This window comes from Papio anubis, chromosome 2 (genome assembly GCF_008728515.1).
Source record: "Papio anubis isolate 15944 chromosome 2, Panubis1.0, whole genome shotgun sequence".
In the NCBI taxonomy this organism is placed as follows: Eukaryota; Metazoa; Chordata; class Mammalia; order Primates; family Cercopithecidae; genus Papio; species Papio anubis.
In genome coordinates this window covers 144904798-144931318 of record NC_044977.1, presented here as the reverse complement: position 1 = coordinate 144931318, position 26521 = coordinate 144904798, and the positions used below count along the sequence as shown (strand labels likewise).

The following is a 26521-nucleotide window of genomic DNA, read 5'->3' as shown; positions in this document are numbered from 1 at the left end:
TGGCTAAATATTAGGAAGAGCAAATCTAACTTTGTTTTTTAAAATATATTTCTAGTTCATTTAACATTGCTGATTAAGTACTAGTGGCTAGTTCAAAAGTATACACTTATGGAACAGAAAGAATTGAAAAGTAAACATCATTTAAACTATCTTAATCCTACAGTAAATAACTGAGTTTATAGGCTAAAAGCAGTTAACTAAAAAATTCTTAATTTTTGAGGTCAACACAGTTATACTTGAGAGCCCCTGACATAAATTTCTATTCACATTTGTTTCTTCGGAAAATAATTTAGTAGGATGATAATTGGTACACCATTACTAAAGGGGTTTCATAGTTAAATTTGAGAAGCACAGAATTAAAACTGTTAAACTGCTTTTTTGTGTTTGGTATGGATTTTACTGTGCTATTATACATATATTATGCATATGCATATGTGCTAACATAATAAGACATTTTTGTAGATCTCAGAAAATCATACTTTGGGACAATATACATAACATTTATCTCTAGTAATGTTAGTAAATATGAGGATTAACTCAAGTTGATTTACTGAGTTACCTCTAACCCAATGGTTCTCAATGTTATTCATGAGAATCTTCTGTGAGGCTTTATTAAAAATGCCTGGAATACATCCAGATCTATTGAAGAGAAGCAATGGGGTAAGGTCTTTAAATGTATAATTTTAGTAAGCTTGATGAAGGATGCTCAAGTTACATCCTGTTTAAGAAACACTGCTCTGAATATTGTTGTTACTTTTCTCTCCAAGATTCATCTCCATTTATATCTCTATATCTACCTAATCATGTTGTTTACATGTTGTAACTCTAGTCTTCCCTTACAAGCCAGATTAAGATGGCAATATTCAAGAAAGTCTTGAATACAAACTTATAATAAATAACAGAAAATTTGTAAAATTAGATGCTCCAACAGAGTTTGTATCAATCCATAAAAGTTGAAGCTATAATAAGAGCACTAAATACAAAATAATAATAACATGAAAATAAAATATAATTCTCTAACAAATCACTTTCCTCTTTCAAAATCCAACCTAAGACTTCCAGTTTTCAGTTCTGCATGTAAGTGTCCTAGAAGTTGCCACTCCATTCTAACAACTAGTGAAAAGCTGAATAGATTGAAAAAATCAAGAACTCTTCTTGAATTCATAAAAGAGGTAAGGACACAGGGCAAACCTCTACACCTAAAATGGGGAGAAAGACAGGTGACTACAGGGAGTCACAGCTTACCAGAGCAGAAACTCGTGAGTGGAAATCACTTCAGGAGCCAGTTCTAGATTAGGAAAACTTGAACTGTAATCGATGAGTTGCTGGAGGCTCGGTGTGGAGAGTATGAGAATTAAAAACTCCATGAAAACTCAGTTATTGTGGGGGTCCCTGCACATTTGTGAGTTTTACCTACAGAAGCTCAAGCAGGTTTTCACAGTAAATAGAGAAAAATTCCCTTGTACTTTCAGCAGTAGAAGGGGCAAAGGAACTATTTTGAAATATGGCAGAGCACCCATCTTCTTAACAAGGCCTGCCCTCAGGAGAAAATATTTAACCAAGACCTAATCTCTTCGTGTTTTATCAGAGCCTAACAGACTCAGAGGAAGGGAGAATACCCAACTCCAGCCAGTTTTAGACATCTTGTCTCACTTAAGGGAGGTGGGAGAGACTAGAAAATACTTGTGAATTTCACAGTCCAGCAGCTATGATTAGGTCTCAATAAAAGACTGAAACTCAATCATAGGTTCAGCAAGTACTTTCCCTCCCCTAACAAACACCTTAGCACCATATTACTGAAGGTCTATTTATAGCAGTTCTTTTTGCCTGGTATATCATATACAGCTACCAAGTAAAAATTACAAGGCATACTAAGAAACAGAAAACACAATTTGAGAGAGAGAACCAGTCTTGGCAGGGATGTTGAAATGATCAAACCAGTATTTAAAACAACTATAATTAATATGTTGAGGTCTAATACACAGCACAGACAGCATGCAAGAACAGATGGTCAATGTAAGCAGAGAAATGAAAATATGAGGAAAGAACCAAAACAAATGCCACAGATCAAAAACACTAATGGAAATGAAGAATGCCTTTGATGGGCTCATTATTTGTGTGAACATGGTTGAGGGAGGAATTTCTGAGCTTGAGGATATATCAATAGAAACCTCCAAATGAAAAAACAAAAAGAACAAAGATGGGAAATAGAACAAAATATCCAAAGACTATGAGAAAACTACAAAAGGTGCAACATATGAATAATGAGAATATCAGAAGGAGAAAAAAAAAGAGCAAGGAACAGAAACAATATTTAAAATAATGATTACAAAATTTCTTCCAAGGTAATGTCAGATTACAGCTCTTGAAGGCTCGGAGGATGTCAAGCAAAGTAAATGCAAAAACCACAAAATGAAACAAAAACCTACACACAAGCATATCATTTTCAAACTACAGATAGAAAATAAAGAAAAACCTTGAAAGAAGCCAGAGGATAAAAGACCTTACCTATGGAGGGTTGAAGATGAGAATCATATCTGACTTCTCCTCAGAAACTATGCAGGCAAGAAGACAATGGAATGAAATAGTTAGTTAAAGTGTTGACACAGACACAAACATCAATCTAGAATGCTGTACTGTGAAATTATCCTTCAAAGGCAAAATATAAATAATGACGTCTCACATGAACAAAGTTTGAGGAAATTTGTTGCTAGTAGACTGGTCTTAGAAGACTTGTTAAAACAAGTTCTTTAGAGACAAGGAAAATGAGACAGATCAGAAACTAAGATTTACAAAAAGAAAAGAACACTAAAGAAGGGATAAATGAAAGTAAAATAAAAACTTTTATTTTTCTTATTCTTTGTTGATCTAACAGATAGTTTCTTTAAAATTATAATAGCAGTAATGTATTTGATATGCACACATTTATATCTTCTCTGTGTATATATATTTACATATGCTTATATATAATAAAATAAATGACAAATTATAAGAGGAAACATGGGGAAATTAGGATTATTTTGTTATTATATAGTACTCACACAACCTGTGAAGTTATATGGTGTTATCTGAAAGTGAATTTAGATTAGTTGTAAATGTGTATTGTGAAATCTAGGGAAGTCATTTTCTAATTAAAAAAAGAAGAATAACTGATATGCTAAGAAAGGAGAGAAAATAGAATACTAAATGCTCACTTAAACCAACAATGTGCTCACACCCATAATCCCAATACTTTGGGAGACTGAGGCAAGAAGATTGCTTGAGACCTTGAGTTTGAAACCAGCCTGATCAACATAATGAGACCCCATCTCTACAAAAAAAAAAAAAAAAAAAAAATAGCTTGACATGGTGATATGTCTGAAAACACACACACACACACACACACACACACACACACACAAAAACACACACACGACAGAAGAAGAATGGAAGGCAAAAATAGGAACAAAAAACAAGAGCAACCAATAGAAAACAGTAAGAAATATGATAGATATTAGTCCAACTATGTCAATAATCACTTTGAATATCAACAGTCTAAATGCACCAATTAAAAGACAGATACCACAAAGTGAATGAAAAGCAAGACCCAACTATAAGTTGCGTGTAAAATAAACCCACTTTAAGACATACTTAGTTTAAAAGAAAATACTTTAAGAAAAATATACCATACTAATACTAATCAAAAGAAAGTAGAATTACTATATTAGTTTCAAACAGAGCAGACTTCACAGCAAGAAAAGTTATCAGAGATAAAGAAGGGCATTACATAATAATAAAGAAATCGGTGTCCAAGAATGCATAACAATATTTAACATGTATGCTCCTAACAACAGAGCATCAAACTATCTGAGACAAACACTGATAGAACTGTATGGGAAAGATAAATCCACTATTACAGTCAAAGAGTTCAACACTCATTTATCAGAAATGGACAGATACAGCAGGCAGAAAATTTAAAAGTGTATAGTTGAACTCAACAACACCATCAATCAACTGGATATTATTGACATTAATAAGCTACTCAATTCAATAGCAACAGAATGCACATTTTCCTCAAGCTTACATGGAATGTTCATCAAGACAGACCATATTTTGGGTAGTAAAACACATCATAACAGATTTAAAAGGATAGAAATAACACAATATCTGGTCTCAGACCACAATAGAATTACATTAGAAATCAATAACAGAAAGATAACTGGAAAGTTTCAAAAGTTGTAGAGACTAAGTAACATACTACTAAGTAACACATAAATCAAACGAAAAATTTCAAAAATGACTTTTAAATATTTTGAACTAAATGAAAATGAAAACAACTTATCAACTTTTGGGGATGGAGCAAAACCAGTGCTAAGAGAGAAAATTATAGCATTGAATGAATATATTTAAAAAAAAACAAAGATCTAAACATCAGTAATCTAAGTTTCAACCTCAGGAAACTAGAGAGAAAAAGAGCAAATTAAAACCAAAATAAGCACAAGGAAAAAAAGAATTAGATCAGAAGTCAATAAATTTGAAATCAGAAAATCAGTGGGGAAAAATTAACAAAACCAAAAGCTCATTCTTTGAAAACAACTATATAATTAATTAAACTTTAGCCAGGCTAACTAAAAACAAAGAGAGAGAACACAATTATTAAAATCAGTAATGAAAGAGGGGCAACATTATAGATCCCATGGACACTAAACAGATAATCAAGAAATACTATGAATAAGTCTATGTCTACAAATTTGATCACCTAGATGAAATAGACCAATTCTTGAAAGATACAATTTGCCCAAAACTCACATAAGAAGAAATAGCCAATCTGAATAAAATTATATCTATTAAAGAATTTGAATCAATAATTCATAAAGTTTCAAAACAGAAAGCACCAGAGCTAGATGGGTTCACTTGTAAATTCTACCAAACATTTAAGGAAGAAATTTACCAATTCTTGGTCGTCTCTTTCAGAAGGTAAGAGTAGAGGGAAGGCTGGGTGCTGTGGCTCAAGCCTGTAATCCCAGAACTTTGGGAGGCTGAGGAGGGCAGATCACTTGACATCAGGAGTTTGAGACCAGCCTGGCCAACATGGTGAAACCCCATCTTTACTAAAAATATAAAAATTAGCTGGGCGGGATGACTCACACCTGTGGGAGGGGAGTGATGGGTGGAGGTTGCAGTGAGCTAAGATTGTGCCACTGCACTCCGGCCTGGGCAACAGAGCAAGAATCTGTTTCAAGAGAAGGAGAGAGAGACACACAGAGAGAGAGAGAGAGGGAGAGGGAGGGAGAATTCTTTCTAACTTTCTCATTCTGTAGGGCTAGCATTACCTTAATACAAAAAAAAAAAAAAAAAAAAAGTCAAAGATATTATAAGAAAATAACAGACCAACATCTCTCATGAACAAAGATGCAAAAATCCCCCCAAAAATATTAGCAAATCAAATCCAACAATGTGTTAAAGGAATTATGCACCATAACAAAGAGGGATTTATACCAGTTATGCAAGGCTGGTCCAACATTTGAAATCAATTAATGTAATCCATCACATCAACAGACTAAAGAGGAAAAAATGTATAATCATATCAATAGATGCAGAAGATGCATTTGACAAAATCCAACATCCATTCATGATTTTTAAAAAACTCTCAATAAACTATTTCTAAGTTAAATTATTTTTAAAATATGTTTATTTTAACTTTCCTGAAAAAACACATTTTTCTTTTCATTCCTTTTAAGCTGTGACCATTCACAAAGTCAACAGAAAAGCCTATTCTAGTTTATCAGGTTATTTATAGTTGAAGACTGCAGACTACATTAATGGCAACTATACTTTGAAAAAGACAATTATTTTCACTGGTAGTAGAAAAATCTGTTTTGACTATATCTTTTGTCAGCTGGTTAGTCATATTTTAAGAATGTACCAATTCACTGATAATAAGTATTTGCTTGTGGTACATGGAGGATGCTCAAATAGGTGTTGTAATTTCATGGTCATGAGACTTAAATACGCAATATACAAAAATATTACGTGTATTTGCTGTAAAAATGAAACCTAACTATCAAAGTACTTAAATCGTAAAATGATATGCTTCTGTGGCTTCTTTCCTCTCTGACACTTAGCATGTAAACTTGTTGTTTCTTCCAAAATATTTGATTAGAGCAAAACAGCATTTACTTAATTAGAACCAGTCATGTCAATATGATCCTTAAAAAATTCTAGAATATTGTTCTTGTGAATACTGAATCAAAATGGAACAAAATGCAAATACTTCCAGAAAGTTAATATCAAAATAATGTCCTTCATAGTATTCATTATAACATATTTTACTTGTTCTATTAAATTTCCATTATCTTAAATATTAAAAACTGCCTTAGTCTGATTTCCAGAATCTGTATGGAACTTAAATCAAAAATCAAAAAACAACCCCATTTAAAAATAGACAAAGGGCGTGAATCACAGAAACCTCTCAAAAGAAGACATAAAAGTAGCCAACAAACATGTTTTTAAAAATATTCAGCTTCACTAAGAATCAGAGAAACGCAAATTAAAACCACAATGAAATACCATCTCGCACCAGTCAGAATGGTTATTATTAAAAAGTCACAAAATAACAGATGCTGCTTAGGCTCCAGAGAAAAGGGAATGCTTATACACTGTTGGTAGAAATGTAAATTAGTTCAGCCACTGTGGAAACAGTTTGGAGATTTCTCAGAGAATTTATTTTATTTTATAATTTTTTTATTATACTTTAAGTTCTAGGGTACATGTGCACAACGTGCAGGTTTGTTACATATGTATACATGTGCCATGTTCTCAGAGAATTTAAAACAGACCTACCATTTGACCCATAAATGCTACTCAAAGAAAATTAAATTATTATACCAAAAAAAAGACACATGCAATCATATGTTCATCACCACACTATTCACTATAGCAAAGACATGGAATCAATCTAGGTACCCATCGATGGTGGGTTAGATAAAGAAAACATGGTACATATACACTGTGGAATACTACACAGCCATAAAGAATGAAATTTTATTTTTTGCAACAACATGGATGGAGCTGGAGGTCATAATACTAAGTGAACTAATGCAGAAGCAGGAAACCAAATAACTACATGTTTTTATGTATATGTGGGAGCTAAATATTGAGCACACATGGACATGAACCTGGGAACAATAGACAGTGTGGGCTACTTGAGGAGGGAGAAAAGGAGTAGGGCATTGGTTGAAAACCTACCTATTGGGTACTATGTTCACTACCTGGGTGTAATATACCCATGTAACAAAACTGCACATATATCTCCTTATCTAAAACAAAAGTTTAAAAAAAATGTCTTTGGGAAAAGCCTTCAAGACCAGTTTACAAATCACTTGAGAAAAGCAGCTTTGATATTTAGATAACAGAGGCCACGTTTAATGTTTATCGTATATTATGGAAATTGGCAATAAATGTAGCTATGTTAGTAAAATAAACTTTAAGTTGAAAAATATTAGAGGCAAGACCTAAAAAGAAGGGATAATATGAATTTGTCTAAGGTTAAGTACCCTTACTGACTGACTTGTTTGGGATTGTTTTAAATACATAAATATCTTTTTAGCTGAATTTTTCATTGAATTTTAGTTTTGTAATATATAAAGAGTAATTACACCTTTATCCATCTTTAATACAATATTTCCTTTAAGAAGCAGAACAATTTCAGAATAATAACTTTCAGTGAAATCAATCAGTTGACAAAAATGGCAGGTTCACACCTCTGGTAGGAGTACAGTGTTGATGAAGACAAGTTCACAGGTTTGATCCCTAAGTGGGCCAATTGACATTGCTACAGGCAGTCCCTCAGACCCAGGCCTGACATCCTGAAAATGGGAGGCATCAGTCGTAAGGAAAAAGTATAGGTGAAGTAGAGCTAACTTATCCCCACTGTGGGAGAGCAACTCCAAATACAAACCAGCTAAAGTTATGCCATGGCATTTTTCTTTTTCTTTTTTTCTTTTTTTTTTTTTTTACATTTCTTTTTTCTAATTTTATTTTATTTTTCTTTGTTACTTTTTTTTATTATACTTTAAGTTTTAGGGTACAAGTGCACAACATGCAGGTTTGTTACATATGTATACTTGTGCCATGTTGGTGTGCTGCACCCATCAACTCGTCAGCACCCATCAACTCGTCATTTACATCAGGTATAACTCCCAATGCCACCCCTCCCCCCTCCCCCCTCCCCATAATAGGCCCTGGTGTATGATGTTCCCCTTCCTGAGTCCAAGTGATCTCATTGTTCAATTCCCACCTATGAGTGAGAACATGCAGTGTTTGGTTTTCTGTTCTTGTGATAGTTTGCTGAGAATGATGGTTTCCAGCTGCATCCATGTCCCTACAAAGGACACAAACTAATCCTTTTTTATGGCTGCATAGTATTCCATGGTGTATATCTGCCACATTTTCTTAATCCAGTCTGTCACTGATGGATATTTGGGTTGATTCCAAGTTTTTGCTATTGTGAATACTGCCACAATAAACATACATGTGCATGTGTCTTTATAGCAGCATGATTTATAACACTTTGGGTATATACCTAGTAGTGGGATGGCTGGGTCAAATGGTATTTCTAGTTCTAGATCCTTGAGGAATCGCCATACTGTTTTCCACAATGGTTGAACTAGTTTACAATCCCACCAACAGTGTAAAAGTGTTCCTATTTCTCCACATCCTCTCCAACACCTGTTGTTTCCTGACTTTTTAATGATTGCCATTCTAACTGGTGTGAGATGGTATCTCATTGTGGTTTTGATTTGCATTTCTCTGATGGCCGGTGATGACGAGCATTTTTTCATGTGTCTGTCGGCTATATGCATGTCTTCTTTTGAGAAATGTCTGTTCATATCCTTTGCCTACTTTTTGATGGGGTTTGTTTTTTTCTTGTAAATTTGTTTGAGTTCTTTGTAGGTTCTGGATATTAGCCCTTTGTCAGATGAGTAGATTGCAAAAATTTTCTCCCATTCTGTAGGTTGCCTGTTCACTCTGATGGTACTTTCTTTTGCTGTGCAGAAGCTCTTTAGTTTAATTAGATCCCATTTGTCAATTTTGGCTTTTGTTGCTGTTGCTTTTGGTGTTTTAGACATGAAGTCCTTACCCATGCCAATGTCCTCAATGGCATTACCTAGGTTTTCTTCTAGGGTTTTTATGGTATTAGGTCTAACATTTAAGTCTCTAATCCATCTTGAATTAGTTTTCATATAAGGAGTAAGGAAAGGATCCAGTTTCAGCTTTCTACTTATGGCTAGCCAATTTTCCCAGCACCATTTATTAAATAGAGAATCCTTTCCCCATTTCTTGTTTCTCTCAGGTTTGTCAAAGATCAGATAGCTGTAGATGTGTGGTATTATTTCTGAGGACTCTGTTCTGTTTCATTGGTCTATATCTCTGTTTTGGTACCATATAATGCTCCTTTGATTACTGTAGCCTTGTAGTATAGTTTGAAGTCAGGTAGCATGATCCCTCCAGCTTTGTTCTTTTGACTTAGGATTATCTTGGCAGTGTGGGCTCTTTTTTGGTTCCATATGAACTTTAAAGCAGTTTTTTCCAATTCTGTGAAGAAACTCATTGGTAGCTTGGTGGAGATGGCATTGAATCTGTAAATTACCTTGGGCAGTATGGCCATTTTCACAATATTGATTCTTCCTATCCATGAGCATGGTATGTTCTTCCATTTGTATGTGTCCTCTTTTATTTCACTGAGCAGTGGTTTGTAGTTCTCCTTGAAGAGGTCCTTTATATCCCTTGTAAGTTGGATTCCTAGATATTTTTTCTCTTTGAAGCAATTGTGAATGGAAGTTCATTCATGATTTGGCTCTCTGTTTGTCTGTTATTGGTGTATAAGAATGCTTGTGATTTTTGCACATTGATTTTGTATCCTGAGACTTTGTTGAAGTTGCTTATCAGCTTAAGGAGATTTTGGGCTGAGATGATGGGGTTTTCTAACTATACAATCATGCCATCTGCAAACAGGGACAATTTGACTTCCTCTTTTCCTAATTGAATACCCTTTATTTTTTTCTCCTGCCTGATTGCCCTAGCCAGAACTTCCAACACTATGTTGAATAGGAGTGGTGAGAGAGGGCATCCCTGTCTTGTGCCAGTTTTCAAAGGGAATTTTTCCAGTTTTTGCCCATTCAGTATGATATTGGCTGTGGGTTTGTCATAAATAGCTCTTATTATTTTGAGGTACGTTCCATCAATACCGAATTTATTGAGCGTTTTTAGCATGAAGGGCTGTTGAATTTTGTCAAAAGCCTTTTCTGCGTCTATTGACATAATCATGTGGTTTTTGTCTTTGGTTCTGTTTATATGCTGGATTATGTTTATTGATTTGCGAATGTTGAACCAGCCTTGCATCCCAGGGATGAAGCCCACTTGATCATGGTGGATAAGCTTTTGGATGTGTTGCTGAATTCGGTTTGCCAGTATTTTATTGAGGATTTTTGCATCGATGTTCATCAGGGATATTGGTCTAAAATTCTCCTTTTTTGTTGTATATCTGCCAGGCTTTGGTATCAGGATGATGTTCGCCTCATGAAATGAGTTATGGAGGATTCCCTCTTTTTCTACTGATTGGAATAGTTTCAGAAGAAATGGTACCAGCTCCTCCCTGTACCTCTAGTAGAATTCAGCTGTGAATCCATCTGGTCCTGGACTTTTTTTGGTTGGTAGGCTATTAATTATTGCCTCAATTTCAGAGCCTGCTATTAGTCTATTCAGGGATTCAACTTCTTCCTGGTTTAGTCTTGGGAGAGTGTAAGAATCCAGGAAATTATACATTTCTTCTAGATTTTCTAGTTTACTTGCATAGAGGTGTTTATAGTATTCTCTGATGGTAGTTTGTATTTCTGGTCGGTGGTGATATCCCCTTTATCATTTTTTATTGCATCTATTTGATTCTTCTCTCTTTTCTTCTTTATTAGTCTTGCTAGCGGTCTGTCAATTTTGTTGATCTTTTCAAAAAGCAGCTCCTGGATTCATTGATTTTTTGGAGGGTTTTTTGTGTCTTCTGCTAGCTTTTGTGTCTACTGCTAGCTTTTAAATGTGTTTGCTCTTGCTTCTCTGGTTCTTTTAATTGCAATGTTCGAGTGTCAATTTTAGATCTTTCCAGCTTTCTCTTGTGGGCATATAGTGCTATAAATTTCCCTCTACACACTGCTTTAAATGTGTCCTAGAGATTCTTGTATGCTGTATCTTTGTTCTCATTGGTTTCAAAGAACGTCTTTGTTTCTGCCTTCATTTCGTTATGGACCCAGTAGTCATTCAGAAGCAGGTTGTTCAGTTTCCATGTAGTTGAGCGGTTTTGATTGAGTTTCTTAGTCCTGAGTTCTAGTTTGATTGCCCTGTGGTCTGAGAAACAGTTTGTTATAATTTCTGTTCTTTTACATTTGCTGAGGAGTGCTTTACTTCCAATTATATGGTCAATTTTGGAATAAGTGTGATGTGGTGCTGAGAAGAATGTATATTCTGTTGATTTGGGGTGGAGAGTTCTGTAGATGTCTATTAGGTCTGCTTGGTGCAGAGTTGAGTTCAATTCCTGGATATCTTTGTTAACTTTCTGTCTCATTGATCTGTCTAATGTTGACAGTGGAGTGTTGAAGTCTCCCATTATTATTGTATGGGAGTCTAAGTCTCTTTGTAAGTCTCTAAGGACTTGCTTTATGAATCTGGGTGCTCCTGTATTGGGTGCATATATATTTAGGATAGTTAGCTCTTCCTGTTGAATTGATCCCTTTACCATTATGTAATGGCCTTCTTTGTCTCTTTTGATCTTTGATGGTTTAAAGTCTGTTTTATCAGAGACTAGGATTGCAACCCCTGCTTTTTTTTGTTCTCCATTTGCTTGGTAGATCTTCCTCCATCCCTTTATTTTGAGCCTATGTGTGTCTCTGCATGTGAGATGGGTCTGCTGAATACAGCAAACTGATGGGTCTTGACTCTTTATCCAATTTGCCAGTAGCACTTTTCTTTTAAATAAAAGAGGGAACTTGGCTGGGCTTGGTGGCTAAGCCTGTAATCCCAACACTTTGGGAGGCTGAGTCAGGAAGATTGCTTGAGTCTGCGAGGTCAATGCTGCAGTGAATCCTGAATGTGCTACTGCACTCCAACCTGGGCAACAGAGTAAGACTCTCTCAAAACAAAACCCCCCAAAATTAAAGGGAACTTTCTTCCAAATTTAGTCATTGGCCTGGTCAGAATGTAAATCTGATCTCTAGAAATGTACTTTAAGATCAAGTATGACCACAATTACTGAACTAGTAATCAATTATTAGCTTGATGTGGGGAGACACCAAAATAGTGTACGAATTTATTTATAATATATTCTTTACCAACTTCCTATAAAGATTGGCTGCTGCTCAAAAAGAAAATGTAGCTAATATTAAGAAAGTATAGTAATAGATTGGCTAGGACAAAAACCATCAAAGCATTGTGTGTCAAAGTTTTATTTCACTCATTAATGAGGGAACTAGCAAGATGACAAAGGTAGTTCCAAAGGTAGCTCCAAATAGCATTTGAGAAACAAACTTTTAGTCAGTAGGAAGAAAACGTGAAATAAAGTGCCAAATTAGATACAAAGTTGGTAAGAAAATTATTACAGGAAAACAAAACCATCATGCCTTACCCAATTTTACAGAACTATAAAAAATACCCTTAATCTGTTCTGTAAACAAAGCCATAGTCTGTTAGAGAATATTAGAAACATCTGGGAAGTTTTTAAAGCTTTCATTAAGTAGGTCTTACCGCTGATATTCTGATTTAGTTGGAAACAGGTGAGGTCTGAGAGGAAGGAGTTTTCAAACCTCCCCAGGTGATTTTAAGATACAAGCAATTGAGAACCACTGCATTAGAGAGAGATAAGGACTTTTACATGGTTTTCAAAATTTGCCCTAGCATCTTGCTACTCAAAATGTGGCTCATGATTCAGAAGAATCGATACCACCTGAGACTGTTTAAAATTGAGTATCTGGGGCAGATACTGAATCAGATGCACCTAATCAGAACCTACAGTTTGAAAATATTTCCAGGTGATTCAGGAGCACATTAAACTTTGAGAGGCACTTCTGTAACATGATATTGAAATGACTGCAATCATCTTTTTGCCTCATTTCCAAGCTTTAGGAAACTTTTCCTAGGATAACACCAACGTGAAACTGCCACTATACAGAAACACTCAAAATTTTAAAAATTGGTAAATATCACTAATAGGACCTCAGGTAGCACTTTAAAGATAGGAATGTTTGTGGTGAAGGGAGTCAGCTGTAAGCTGGAAAGTCTGAACTAAATCAGGCGATGGTCCCACTTCCAAGCATTCTCAGCCACAAGTGGAACTTGGGACAGTCGGACTAGAAATATTTAAGATAAATAGATAGTTGCTTAAGGGAGCCTAAAGTTAAGATCATGTTTTATGTAGCCATCAATCACCTTTACTAAGGGCTGCTGGGGACTTGGGACAGGCAGGTTCCACAGGTGTCCATTGTTTGAATGGCTAATTAGGGAAAGGTAAAAAATTTTCAATGAAAGTGTTTTAAGCCACTTACCCAGCATCGAACTGTTAAAATTTTGATGGTCAATGTGTAAATGCAGACTTAGTTTTAACTCCATTCTGTAAAAGCCTGGAAGGAAATTCACTGCCTTTTGACTATTAAAATTAGGGGCATAGTAATCAGGCAACAGTACCTTCTGTATGATTATTGACACTCATATTCTCTTTTCTTTAGATAACTCAAGAAGAGAAACATTTTCCAGAGATTGTTCAACAACTCAAGGTACTTACGCATAATCAATAGGGAAATGGGTCAAGTAAAGGGGTCCTTCTAGTTGCCAATTATTGAATTTTTCTTAGTAAGAGGAATGTGACAAAAGAGAAAGTATGAACTTTCTGAGGAAATGTTCCCTTTGTATGGCAGAAGCTTCTCTGCTGTTGAAAATAGATGCATTATGCTAAGAATTCACACTACAAACATATTTAATTCATTCATTTAATTCAAAAATGTTAAATTTATCGATGCTTGTTATAATGGTAGGCACTCTGGTAGCTACTAGACATACAATATTAAGTGATACCATATAGTCACTGCTCTCATAGAGCTTACATTCCAATCAGATAGACAGAGAGTAGACTAAAAGCAATAGCAACATGAACAATAAAAATTAATTAAAAGTTTATAAAAGTGCTGAGAAAGCAAAAAGAGCATGTCATGGTACAGAACACTGCAGCAGGGACTACTTCAGTCGGGTATTCAGAGCTTCTCCCATTCTAACTAAGACACTGTGCCTGAAAACATAGCAACCTGCCCCACCTCACAGCTCAACTGAGACCCAATATTTCCTCTGAGCAACATCATTTCCAACTCTTTAAAATTGAAGCGACGTGTACCATTCTTTGGTCTGACCCCACCCTGGAGATATGTTTCTAATTTTACAGATGCTGAGTTAGTATTATATCAGCAGATTTAGCGTCACCCCTGGAGGACAGGTCCTATACCAGATTTTTTAGTCAGTCAGTTATAAACTCCACTCTGCTGATACGCAAATAATTTCAAGCCTGCTATTTTAGCATTTTAGTATATTCTCCTACCCACACCAATCATTTTATAGATGGTTTCTCAACAGTTGCACTATTGACATTCTGGGCCAGAAAAGTTTTTATGGAGGTAGGGGCTGTCCTGAGCCCTGCAGGATATTCAGCAGCATCCGTGACCTCTACCCACTAGATGCCAGAAGCACTGTCACCTCCATGAGTTATGACAACCAAATATGTCTTGACATTGCCAAATGTCCCCTGGGTTAGGAGTCAAAATCTGCTCCCCCACCCCTATTGAGAACCAGTGAATTAATACTTTTGCTACTCTGTTGCTAGGTAGAAATACTGATTTAATTAGAGATTTAAACTACTCAAGACAGGTTCTCTCTGAGTTTTATATAGATCACAGAGTTTAAGGTCTCATGATAATACTGAAAAATCTTTTGTTGCTTATTAAAACTAGAACCTCATTAAAACAGCTAAATTTAAACATTGAAAAATTAAAATGCATCAGAGTCTTGTGTCAAGTGTTTAAATAAACACAGCTGAAGGTGCTTTAGGGGCACTTCTCCAGGACACATGCTGGACACCAAGACAGGTAAGCATCTTGACCACTGGATTTTCCTCTGTTGCTGAAATCTCTGCCATTGCGACAAGAGAACACTCTGTGCAGCTCATCACCTGTCAGTGACGAGGATTATTCTGCTATCCTTATAACATAATTTCCAGGTTTTCCACACTTTTGATTCCAAACAGATGAAGCTGGAAGAAAAAGAAAAAAGAAAAGAAGGAAGTTGTAAGATGGATACAATTGAATGAAGCACAGACTGAGATCACTCCTGTTAGGGATGTAACTTCTCACATAGAGAAGTAGAGAAAGCTCCTTCCCATCCTTGCTTGAGTCAAGTCAAGAGTTTATTAAATTAATTTGCATATAATGCTTAATTTAGTAATGAACAACCTTTTCACAAACTATTCCAGTAGCACTTATCAATTTGTGACTTCTCCTTACTGCCGTAGTAAAATCTTCAAAAACTTACGCTTAGAATATTTTGACAAGTTGTTAGATCACAGATTTACAGTAAAGAGTATAATGAATATTTAAAATTATGAAATTCTCAGAGCAATTTTTAAAGAAAACAACTATTTTCTATTTAAAAATATTTTGCCTGGGAGTATAAGGTAGTATAACTATTTTTCAGAACTGTTTGGCTATCTCTTACAAAGTTAGATTACATGTACCTATGGTCAAATAAAATGAAAACGTATATCTCAAAAAGACTTGTACAAAAATATCCATGGCAGTCTTATTTGTAATAGCATAAAACTGGAAACAATTCAAATGTCCATCATCAGGGGAAGGATATGCTATTATTTTGTATACATAAAATGGAATACTTACCTCTCAATTAAAAAGGAAAAACTACTGACGTATGCAGTGTGATGTAATCATATACACTGCAGAAATAATGCTAATAAAAAGCAAAACAAAGTCATTTATATAAAACTCTTGGCAGGCAAAACTAATCTATGATGATTGAAGTCAAAAAATAATCACATGTAGATGAGGGTGGGAAATTAACTGCAATGGGACAGGTAAGAATTTTGTGAGGTCATGAAAATATTTCATATCTTATTTTTAAAGAGTCACATGAGTTTAAATAATTGTCAAAACTCATAAGATTGAACAACTAAAAATTGTGCTTTATTGCATGTAAATTATAAATTATAAAACAATATAAAATGTATTACCTACTTATATTAGAAAATACAAAAAGAATAGACAAAATCATAATTTCATCACCTGAAGATTATTGTCAAGCTGTTTGAGAATACCTTTTTGTTTATTTTAATTATTTTTTCAGACTTCCTGAACCTTTAAACATAGAATTATCCCAGGGCTCAGTCCCTGAATGTTCTTTCTTTTCTATTTGTACTCACTCTTTTTGTGATCTCATCTTGTCCAATGGCTTTTAATGTTATCTTTACAGTAATGGTTTCACAGTTCTTTTCCATCTACTTGACACTCATGTAAATGTCTAATCAATATCTCAAACTTTATCTAACAATGAGACCATCAATTTTCCACCAAATCAACTCTTATCTCATAGTTTTTCCATTTCAGTGAAAGAAGCTGATTTTTCCAGTGGCACAAGCCTAAACCCCAAGTTCATGCTTTACTCTTCCCTTTCTCTAATTCACATATGCAGGAATCCAACCATTTTTCACTCCTTCAAATGCTACCACTCTATTTCGAGACACCAGTAGTTCTACTCTGGATTATTACATGGCTAACTAGTTGTATTAGGTTGTTCTTTGCATTGCTATGAAGAAATACCTGAGACTGGGTAATTTATAAGTAAAAGAATTTTAATTGACTCATGGTTCTGCAGGATGCAGAGAGCATGGCACCAGCATCTGCTTGTCTCCTGGTGAAGCCCTCAGGTAGCAGGCACATCACATGGCAAGAGCAGGAATAAGGTTGGAGGGAGGTGTCACACACTTTTAAACAAACAGATCTCATGAGAACTCACTATCATGAGGACAGCACCAAGACATGAGGGATCCACCCCCATGATTCAAACGCCTTCCACAAGGCCCCACATCCAACATTTCAACATGAGAATTGGGCAGGAGAAACACCCAAACCACTAGTCTCCCTGCTTCCACCCTTTATCCTCTACAGTCTGTTTCCACACAGCAGGCAAAATGAACCTGCTGAAAATCTTTTAATGGCCTCTGCCTCATTCAGAGTACAATGATGTGAAGGCCTTATGAGATTTTCCTGACTCAACTTCCTCCACTTACCTCTTCATTCTCATCTACTTGTACTGTCGTCCTTAATCCTCTCCAGCTACAGCCCATCTTCTTGTCCCTTGAGGACACCAGGTATGCAAACACTTCAGGGCCTGCTGCATCTATCCAAGAAATCTTCCCCAAGATGTCCACATTACTCACCACTTCATTTCCTTTAGGTCTTACTTAAATGTCATCTTCTCTGTGAGGCCTTTTCTGGTCACTCTATCTAAAATTGCAAGCTCTCTTCATCCAACATCCTCAGTGCCTAAAATGACCATATTATTTATGCTTCAATGTAAGTGACTTAGCAATGTTCTTTGAATTTGCATTATCAAATCCTCTACTTTCTCTCCATTTTTGAAGTTGAACTAAAAAGGGAGTTAGGGAGATACACAACAATTAAGGCAAAAGAATGTGTATTCTCTGTAAACAAATCTCAATGTGGGCTTTTAAATTTAAAAAAAAATAAGTGGCAGAAAAGGAAGTTGACTAAAAAACAAAAACCTGGAAATTTACACAGGTTTAGGAGGCCCTTAAGCTTCTCTATCAAAGAAGCTTGTTATTACCTTATTGTGAGGAAAATATGAAATATTTACTAAATAAATAGTTATTGCTTATCTATTAATTAGAAGTCAAAAATTGGGTAATAGTATAAAAGAGACTTTATGACAAGATGGTGAGGGAAGGAGCAAAAGAACCATGCCTGGCCCTGCCATAATTTCTCCTGTGTCCTAAAACGCTGTGTCTCCAATTCACCCAGCTTGCTCCCACCACAGCACTTGCACACCAGGGAACGCTGTTATTTCATCTATAAGGATTAAGTATGGGAATGCCTAATTCTTCTACTTTAGTATTACTACCAGTAGTAAAGACATTCAAAATTCATTCACAGAAAAAATGGAAAACATAAATCACAATGAGGTAAACAAAGGCAAACAACAGAGAAACAAGAAGGTAATTTCGTGAAATGGAAAGCACAGTGTTGACACAATAAAAGAATTCTAATAACATTTTTATGATAATAACTCTTTATTTTTCATATAGGATGCCAGTGCAGGTAACCATCAGAGAATATAATGCTTTTTAAAAATATACAGAACTGAAAAAAAAAAAATTTTTAGCATGGTGCCTTACTTACATAGAAAACTAATGAACATCTTCAGGCACTAAGACTAGGAAATTAAATGAGTTAATGCTATTTGTTGATACACTCAGCATTATTATTACAGGCTGTCTTTACCTGAGACCAGAATTACAATCATTCTGACAGCACTGGGCAATTCTAAAATGTAGGTCTAGTGAAAAGTATGTACAACCAGCCAGCAAGCAAGGAACAGATGCCATGTCCTTTTCTGAAGGGACAGACTGATTTGGAACCTGGCTCTGTAGATTTTAAGAATTGATATAGCCATCTTAACAGCTTAATACTGAATTTCCCTCACTGGATATGTTGGCAACCAGCAAAAGTGAGAATTCCTGTAACATGAGCTAAATAGGTCTAGGATTAAAAATGAGAACACTATCCATATGACAGAATTGCTTCTTTACAACTGGAAACAACTGTTGCCCAGTTCTCACATGTTGTCCTGCAAAAACCACTCACCTGATGAATTTTCTCTTATTGAACTGCATTCCACTACATATTATTTATCAGTTAAGTATTCATGAATGCATCCTGTGATGGCTAATACTGAGTGTCAACTTGATTGATTGAAGGACACAAAGTATTGATCTTGGGTGTGTCCGTGAGGGTGTTGCCAAAGGAGATTAACATTTGAGTCTGTGGGCTGGGAAAGGCAGACCCACCCTTAATCTGGGTGGTCACCATCTAATCTGCTGCCATCACAGCTAGAATATAAAGCAGGCAGAAAGATGTGAAAAGAGAAGATTGGCCTAGCCTCCCAGCCTACATCTTTCTCCCATGCTGGATGCTTCCTGACCTCGAACATCGGATTCCAAGTTCTTCAGTTTTGGGACTCGAACTGGCTCTCTTTACTCTTCAGCTTGCAGATGGCCTGTTGTGGGACCTTGTGATCATGTGAGTTCATACTGAATAAACTTACTTTTCTTTTATATATACATACACTATATATATATATATATATATAGCGTATCTATCTATATATATAGGTGTATATATATAGGTATAGATATAATAGTATATCTATCTATCTATATATATCCTATTGGTTCTGTCCCTCTAGAGAACCCTAATATACATCCTTTCTTCTCAGTTTTCTCTATTACATCTCTCTGTGTGTGCACGTTATGTATAAAAATGTTTCAAGTCCCACTATGTCTTATCTGCCCTAATACAGTAGCCTTCTTGTAGTGTCATTTTGTCATTCTACTTGCTCCTCTTGCCAGTGTATCACCAAAATGAACTTTCTAAAAGGCAATTCAGATCTTGTTACTCCCCCACTGAAATTCTTCTGAAGCCCTTCTACAACCTTGGGGTTAAAGTCAACAAGTCCTTACCTTACCCTTAAAATCCTCGACAATGTTTGTCTTTGCTAGCTTTCCAGCATTTTCTAGTCTTCTCTACTCGTTGATAAACATTTATGTTTTGGCTACTTTGACAGAAGCCTCTGTGGGATATGGAGAGAGTACATACAAGGTGGGCAGAAAGGAAGCTTTCTGGAGGGTGGAGAGGAAGAGGGAGATGATGTTTCCCAAACAAGAGAGCAGAGTGAACAGAGGCAGATGCAGGAGTCACAAGGCCTGGTAATGAATCAGGATGTGGTTCAATAGAGCTGAGGCGAAGGTTTATAATACAATATGTTGGTGATGGGATGAGAAAACCCCGAGTTAAGGAAAGAGGTTGAAGGATAAAATCCTGGAAATCTTTTTATGCCAAGGTAAGGAATTTGATTGAAATATGAAGACGCCATTATCGTTCTACTAAAAACACTGCAGATTCGTTAAGAGAAGAGATGGCAAAACCACAAGAGCTAACAAAGTCTTCCCTGAAAATAAATATTTTTGTGTTTGATTACAGTTATATTAAGGTTGATAATTATAAAGCATCATATGTGTGGCCTCCCTGCTACCTTTCAGCCTGCCATAATAAATTATCACAGGGCCAAATTAATGTTTTAAAAACATAAATCAGATCATGTCACTTCCTTTCTTAAACGCTTTCATGGCTTCCTAGAGCATTTAGAATAAAATGGAAAATCCTTACCCAGTCTTCAAAAGTCCTAAATGATCTGGCCCCTGACTACCACTCCAACCCTGCATCTAGCCTTCCCCATCATGCTTATGATGACACGTCAGCCACAGGAGACTCACTTCTGTTACTCAATAACGCACACATCCATCCTTTTATAGGGATTTTGCACTTGTTCTTTCTTCCTGAAGTTCTTATTACTTGATTTTTTTTTATCAAGACTCCTGCTTGTTATTCAGATTTCAGCTCAACTGTCATCCTCTCATAGTTACCTTACTTGTGTACTTGTTTATTATCTGTCTGTCTCTCATGATAGAATATAAATTCCTTGAAAAGGGAGATATTCTCTATTTTATTTATTGCTTAAATGCTGGTACTCAGAAAAATTCATGGCACTTAAGATGTACTCAACAAATATGTGTTGAATGAATGAAAGAGAAGCAGAAATTTCTGTTTTATAAAAGTAAAAAAAAATTGGCCGGGCACGGTGGCTCAAGCCTGTAATCCCAGCACTTTGGGAGGCCGAGACGGGTGGATCACGAGGTCACAAGATCGAGACCATCCTGGCGAACACGGTGAAACCCCGTCTCTACTAAAAAATACAAAAAACTAGCCGGGCGAGATGGCGGGCGCCTGTAGTCCCAGTTACTTGGGAGGCTGAGGCAGGAGAATGGCGTAAACCCGGGAGGCGGAGCTTGCAGTGAGCTGAGATCCGGCCACTGCACTCCAGCCCGGGCGACAGAGCGAGACTCCGTCTCACAAAAAAAAAAAAAAAAAAATTAAAGTAGCTGTTACTTTGTGTTTTATATATAGTTGTATGTCATAAATATGTTCATGTATGTATATTTTGTACTTCTTTGTAGTGAATTACAAAAAATGAAAAAAATTAAACATGGCAGCTGCAAATAAATTAAATAAATAAATAAATAAATAAATAAATAAATAAAATGTGAAAGAACACCAAAAGTCAAAGAAACAAACCAGAAAAATGTAGGTGGCCATGCATTAGTAATTTTTAACCTATGAAGTTTGTCGCTTCCTATTCTTCAAATGAAATAGTTGTAAGGAGAATAAAATAAGGAGCAGAAAGAACTCATCCTTGATCCCATCTGGAGAGCTTGTACAAAGACAGACTTAGAAGAAAGGACAAGAAAACATGCTAGGGTCACAGAAGGAAACTGAGTTGAAAGGAGGGAAAAAAAATCTACATTCCGAGTCATTTGGAACAGAGAAGGAAGAGAGACATTATCTGAAAACCATGTTCACCAGAAGCAAAAAGGCTGAAAAATAAATCGACATCTGTGAAAGGCTCATGCACCCCAGATCTGAGGGGGCAGATGAAGATTGTTTATGTAGCACAAGAAGATGTTGGGAGAAGGAAGGAACAGGCTCGCATGGAAACATATGCTCTCCGAAGCGACTTGAAAAATAAAGCATGCAGCCGAGAGAGAAACATCTGTGTTGCACACGGGCAGACCACCAGTAGTGAAGCAGACTAAGGGTAGAAGGGAAAGGAGTACACAAACAAGATTGGACGTTATGTCTTATCAAAATTACATGTAAAGGCACTGGGTCTGCATCTCATTCTCTGGTGAGTTAATGGGAACTCAGCCATCTGGGGAAATCAACAATGAGTAAATTAGCTGCTTTAGTGTTTTCATAGTTTTGCAGAAATGACAAAGTGTTCACAAGTTTCTTCAGGGCTTTTTATTCCTGCTGGAAAAAATTCTTTAGAGTACAGATTATTTATAGTTTTTGAGAAACGTATTGTAGAGCTCTTATTCCAAATCTACTGCAATAATAGAAGCAGCTGGATTTCTCATCCTTTGACCACATTTCAGTATATAATAGCTTTAGAAAAAATTATTTCACAATAGTCAATGATTGTAGGAATTTCGCATAGAATTAACCAGATATCAGTTTCCGTTAGGTATTGAGAATGTGAAATATTTATTTTAATGATGTGTACTGAATTTTTAAAACTATACTTAATAATGACTAAAACTAGTTATAAAATTTAATAGTTTCTTAAACGATAGAAATAAATTTTCAAGCCTTCGCTATTCTCTTTATACTAACTCAATTTTATTGGCTAAACAAACAATTAAAAATTTTTAAAAGGCCAAATTACAATTGACTATTGGGTTACATATAGCTTAAACTATAATTTTATTATGTTGTAATTTGCTATGACTTTATAGATATATATGTTTATATAAAACAAAAAGTCATATTCATCTTTACACAGACATACACATAGCATAATTTTTTATACAGATATAATTTTGATTATAAATACCAATTTATTTTTTAAAGTGAGGGTCTCAGATAAGGAAGCCAAAAGGAAAAGAGAAAAGTAACTTCAAGTATGTGGTATCTGATATCCACTGCACAATTCCTGAAATGATTTTTTTTAAAAATTACACAAACATGTAGAAAACACAAATATTTAAGGATAGAACATTATTGAAATTATAAAAATATGTTTTATGGTATCTTGATAGTATAAGAATGTCAAAGACCTAAGCATACGCAACAATCAGGGAGAAAAAAGTAACTGTAGAGTAAATATAGAAACCATAGAGTACTTTTAGAATAAGTGTATGATAAGCATGAATCAACCGTGGCTGAGAAAAAGAAACTGAAATAAAAATCCATTGGTCTATATTGCAGAGATAATAAACCAGATCCTGGTAAAATCCCAGAAGTTAAATTGGTGATGTTTAGTTTTTACAACATCTCGGTATCATTCCTGCCTTTCTCTCTAAACAAGTGCCCACCGCCCATCACTCCATTAGGTTGTTGTGCATGTAATTCACAAAACATTTCTTTCTCTTCATTCACCCACTCTTCATATCACCACTCTTATGTATTACTTCTTCAGCACTCCTTGATATCTGCTGTGGAAGGAAAAGTGAACTAACATTTATTGGGAGCTTACTAATTACTAACTTTTTAATGTGTCATCTTAATTCTTATGACAACCTTGTATGTTTTTTTTTTTCTTTTTTAAAGACATGGAAGCTAATACTTGAATATAGTAGTGAGATAAAATGATGAATTAAGATTTAAAACATATATGTCTAACTTCAAATATCATGTTTTTTCTCTCACACTATATTGCCTATCTAATAAATTACTCCTGACTGTATTATTAATATCTAATAATGACATAATGTCATGATTCCAAATTATCATTGTCAAATGCCAGCCAGTTCATAAAGAGTCTTCTTTTTCATTCCTCTAACTAGTCAAGTGATATATGCTCACCACACAAATTTATAATATATAAAATAACATAAAGACAGAAAAAATGTTGCTGTAACAAATCACGCAGAGGGGAAAGTCAGTCACTGCTAACATTTTGGAATAACAACTTTAGTTCTTTTCTGCTCATTCTGTATGTTGTGTTCCTTTTTAAAATCTACACAAACCACTGATATATTTGAAAAATTCCAAGCAGAATAGTAATCCTTTGAAAAATGTCACTTTGATCAAGTTTTTCCCAGTGTCTCAGTCACCTATTTCATTTAATGGTGAAATTTCCACCAGCAAATAGCCCAATTCTAGTATTCAAATAAAGACTAGAGATTGACTTACAGAATGGTGGAATGAAAATCTCTGGGAAACACTCAGTCTCTCACAAAAACAACAAAATACTGATAAAACAATAAAAGTAATCTTTTCTAGAACTCCAGAAATTAACCAAAGCCAAAAATCTATGTTATAAGGCCAGTATCTTAGAACGACCTTCTAAGGCCATATGCGGCCTTATTTTCCTTGAGCCTTACAGGGCCCAAAGGCTAGCAATGAATTTGCTTGATCTTGGCAGACATGCCTCCCACGCAGCAGGGCAGGTTCCCCACTGAGGTGATTCCCTATCTGCTGCATCAACTGAACTCTACCTGGCCCTCTACCTAACCAGTTTCACCTCCTTGCCAGCCTGCAAAATTATTCAAATGAGCCAATCACATTTTCCTGTCAGAAATAAGGAGCACGCCACCTTTCTGTTATTACAAAGCCTGTCCCTCACAGTGCCTTCTGGTTCACTCTATTTCCAAGCACCACTCCCATGTGGCATGTGGTGTTCTCCCTCCCCAGGCTGAGTGTATGTAACTAATAAACTGCTCCCAGTCTCATCTGCCCAGTGTCAAATGTAATGTATTTGGCCATTTTGTATTATTTAGTGCAAAAGAACCCTCCTTCACCAATGGGGTCAATGGGAGTGATCAGAATACGAATAACTGAAAATCATCTATGCAAGAGAAAATACTGAATCTCTTTAGACAACAGGCATCTGTAACATTTAGGTTGGACTATATCCACTCCCCAGTTCTCCGAATCTCAGTAGTGCAATACCATGAAAAGTCAGCCATCTTTCAGCCAAGATGGAAGTGAACTCTCTTGGAGCCCAAAAAATAAAAACAAATAAACCAAAAAAGCAGCATTCATCCTCAGAATACAGTGGATATAATGTCCAAACATAATGTCCAAATATCCAGCTCCATGGAAAATTTCTTTTCTCAGAATGTTATGGCTATTAGATTTAACCCAGATTTCAGCTTAGCCAAAGTAAAGAGGAGGGGAGTACTAACCCAAGGTCATTGCTGAAACCATGTCAAACTGCTCACAATATTGCAGCAACAACCAAATTTGGACAGTGGAGGGAGGTCTGATAACAAGGTTGTTACAACGTTATTATGGACTGAAAGTTTGTGTCTTCCCCAAAATTCATATGTTGAAGCCCTAGCGTCCAGTGTGACTAGATTTGGAGATGGGCTTCTAAAATAATAATTAAGGTAATTGAAGTAAAACGAAATAAGGGTAGGAGACCCTAATCTGACAGGATTCGTATCTTTGTGAGAAGAGACACTCTGTACATATAAAACTCTTTTCCTATTGCCCACATGCGCTGAGCAAGGAAAGGCCATGTGACCTCACAGAGAGAAGGTAGCCAACCACCAACCAAGAGGAGAACCCTTATAAGGCACTAATGCCTGCTGGCACCTTGATCTTGAACTTCCAGTCTCCAGAACTGTGAGAAAATAAATTTCTGTTGTATATGTCACCCAGTCTGTGATACTTTGTTTTGAAAGCCAAAGCAAACTAATAATAGATTTGTTAGCTAGAATATCAAGTTTTCAAAAAAAAAAAAAAAAAAGAGACATGTAAAATAAAACAGAACAAAACAAGAAAATGTGCCACATAAAAGAGCAAAAATCAACCAACAGATCATTTCCCTGAGGGGACTTAGATTTTTGACTTAATAGATAAAGATTTTAAATCACCTATTTTAAATGTGTTCAAATTACTTAAGGCAATCATATCTAAAGAACTCAAGAGAATGATGACAATTATGTTTCACTGAGAGTATCCATAAAGAGATATAATTTTTCTAAAAAGAACCACATAGAAATAATTCTGCAGCTCAAAGGTAAAATAAATAAAAAGAATCAAGTATTCAATGGGCTTAAAATCAGACTCACACTAGCAGAAGAAAAGATCAACAGACTTGATAGTTTAACAGATTATTCATTCTGAAAGGCAGAGAAAAAGGCAATGAAGAAAATAAACAGGATCTCATAGACCTGATGGATATAATCTAGCATATTAACATGCAAATACTGGGAATTCCATTAATAGAAGAGAGAGAAGAAGAAATGATATTTGAAGAAATGATGGTCAAAAATTCCAAATTTGATGAGAAATATTAATCAACACACCCCATAAACTCAATGAGTTCCAAGTAAAACAATCTCAAAAAAAAAAAAAAAAAAAAAAATCCAGACATATTGAGTCTGAGAAAAGTAAAAAAAAAGAGAAAATTTTGAAAATAACAAAAGAAAAATGACTTATTATATACAACTAATCCTCAAGATTAATGGCTATGTTTTATCAAAAACCATGGAGTCTATAAAGCAGTGGCATAAAATTTTCAAAGTCCTGGAAAAATAAAGTTTACAAACCAATAATTCTATATCCAGTAACATTATCCTTCAAAA

At 35.4% G+C, this 26521-nt stretch overlaps 1 long non-coding RNA gene across 1 annotated transcript in view; it reads right to left on the bottom strand.

Annotated features, from left to right (window-relative positions):
* Nucleotides 1-12107: 12107 nt before the first annotated feature.
* LOC108584669 overlaps nt 12108-26521 on the bottom strand; it is a 340166-nt gene continuing 325752 nt past the window's right edge. The window contains exon 3 of the long non-coding RNA XR_001900048.3: nt 12108-15313. This is a non-coding gene — a long non-coding RNA (uncharacterized LOC108584669). The remainder of the gene's footprint in view (nt 15314-26521) is intronic.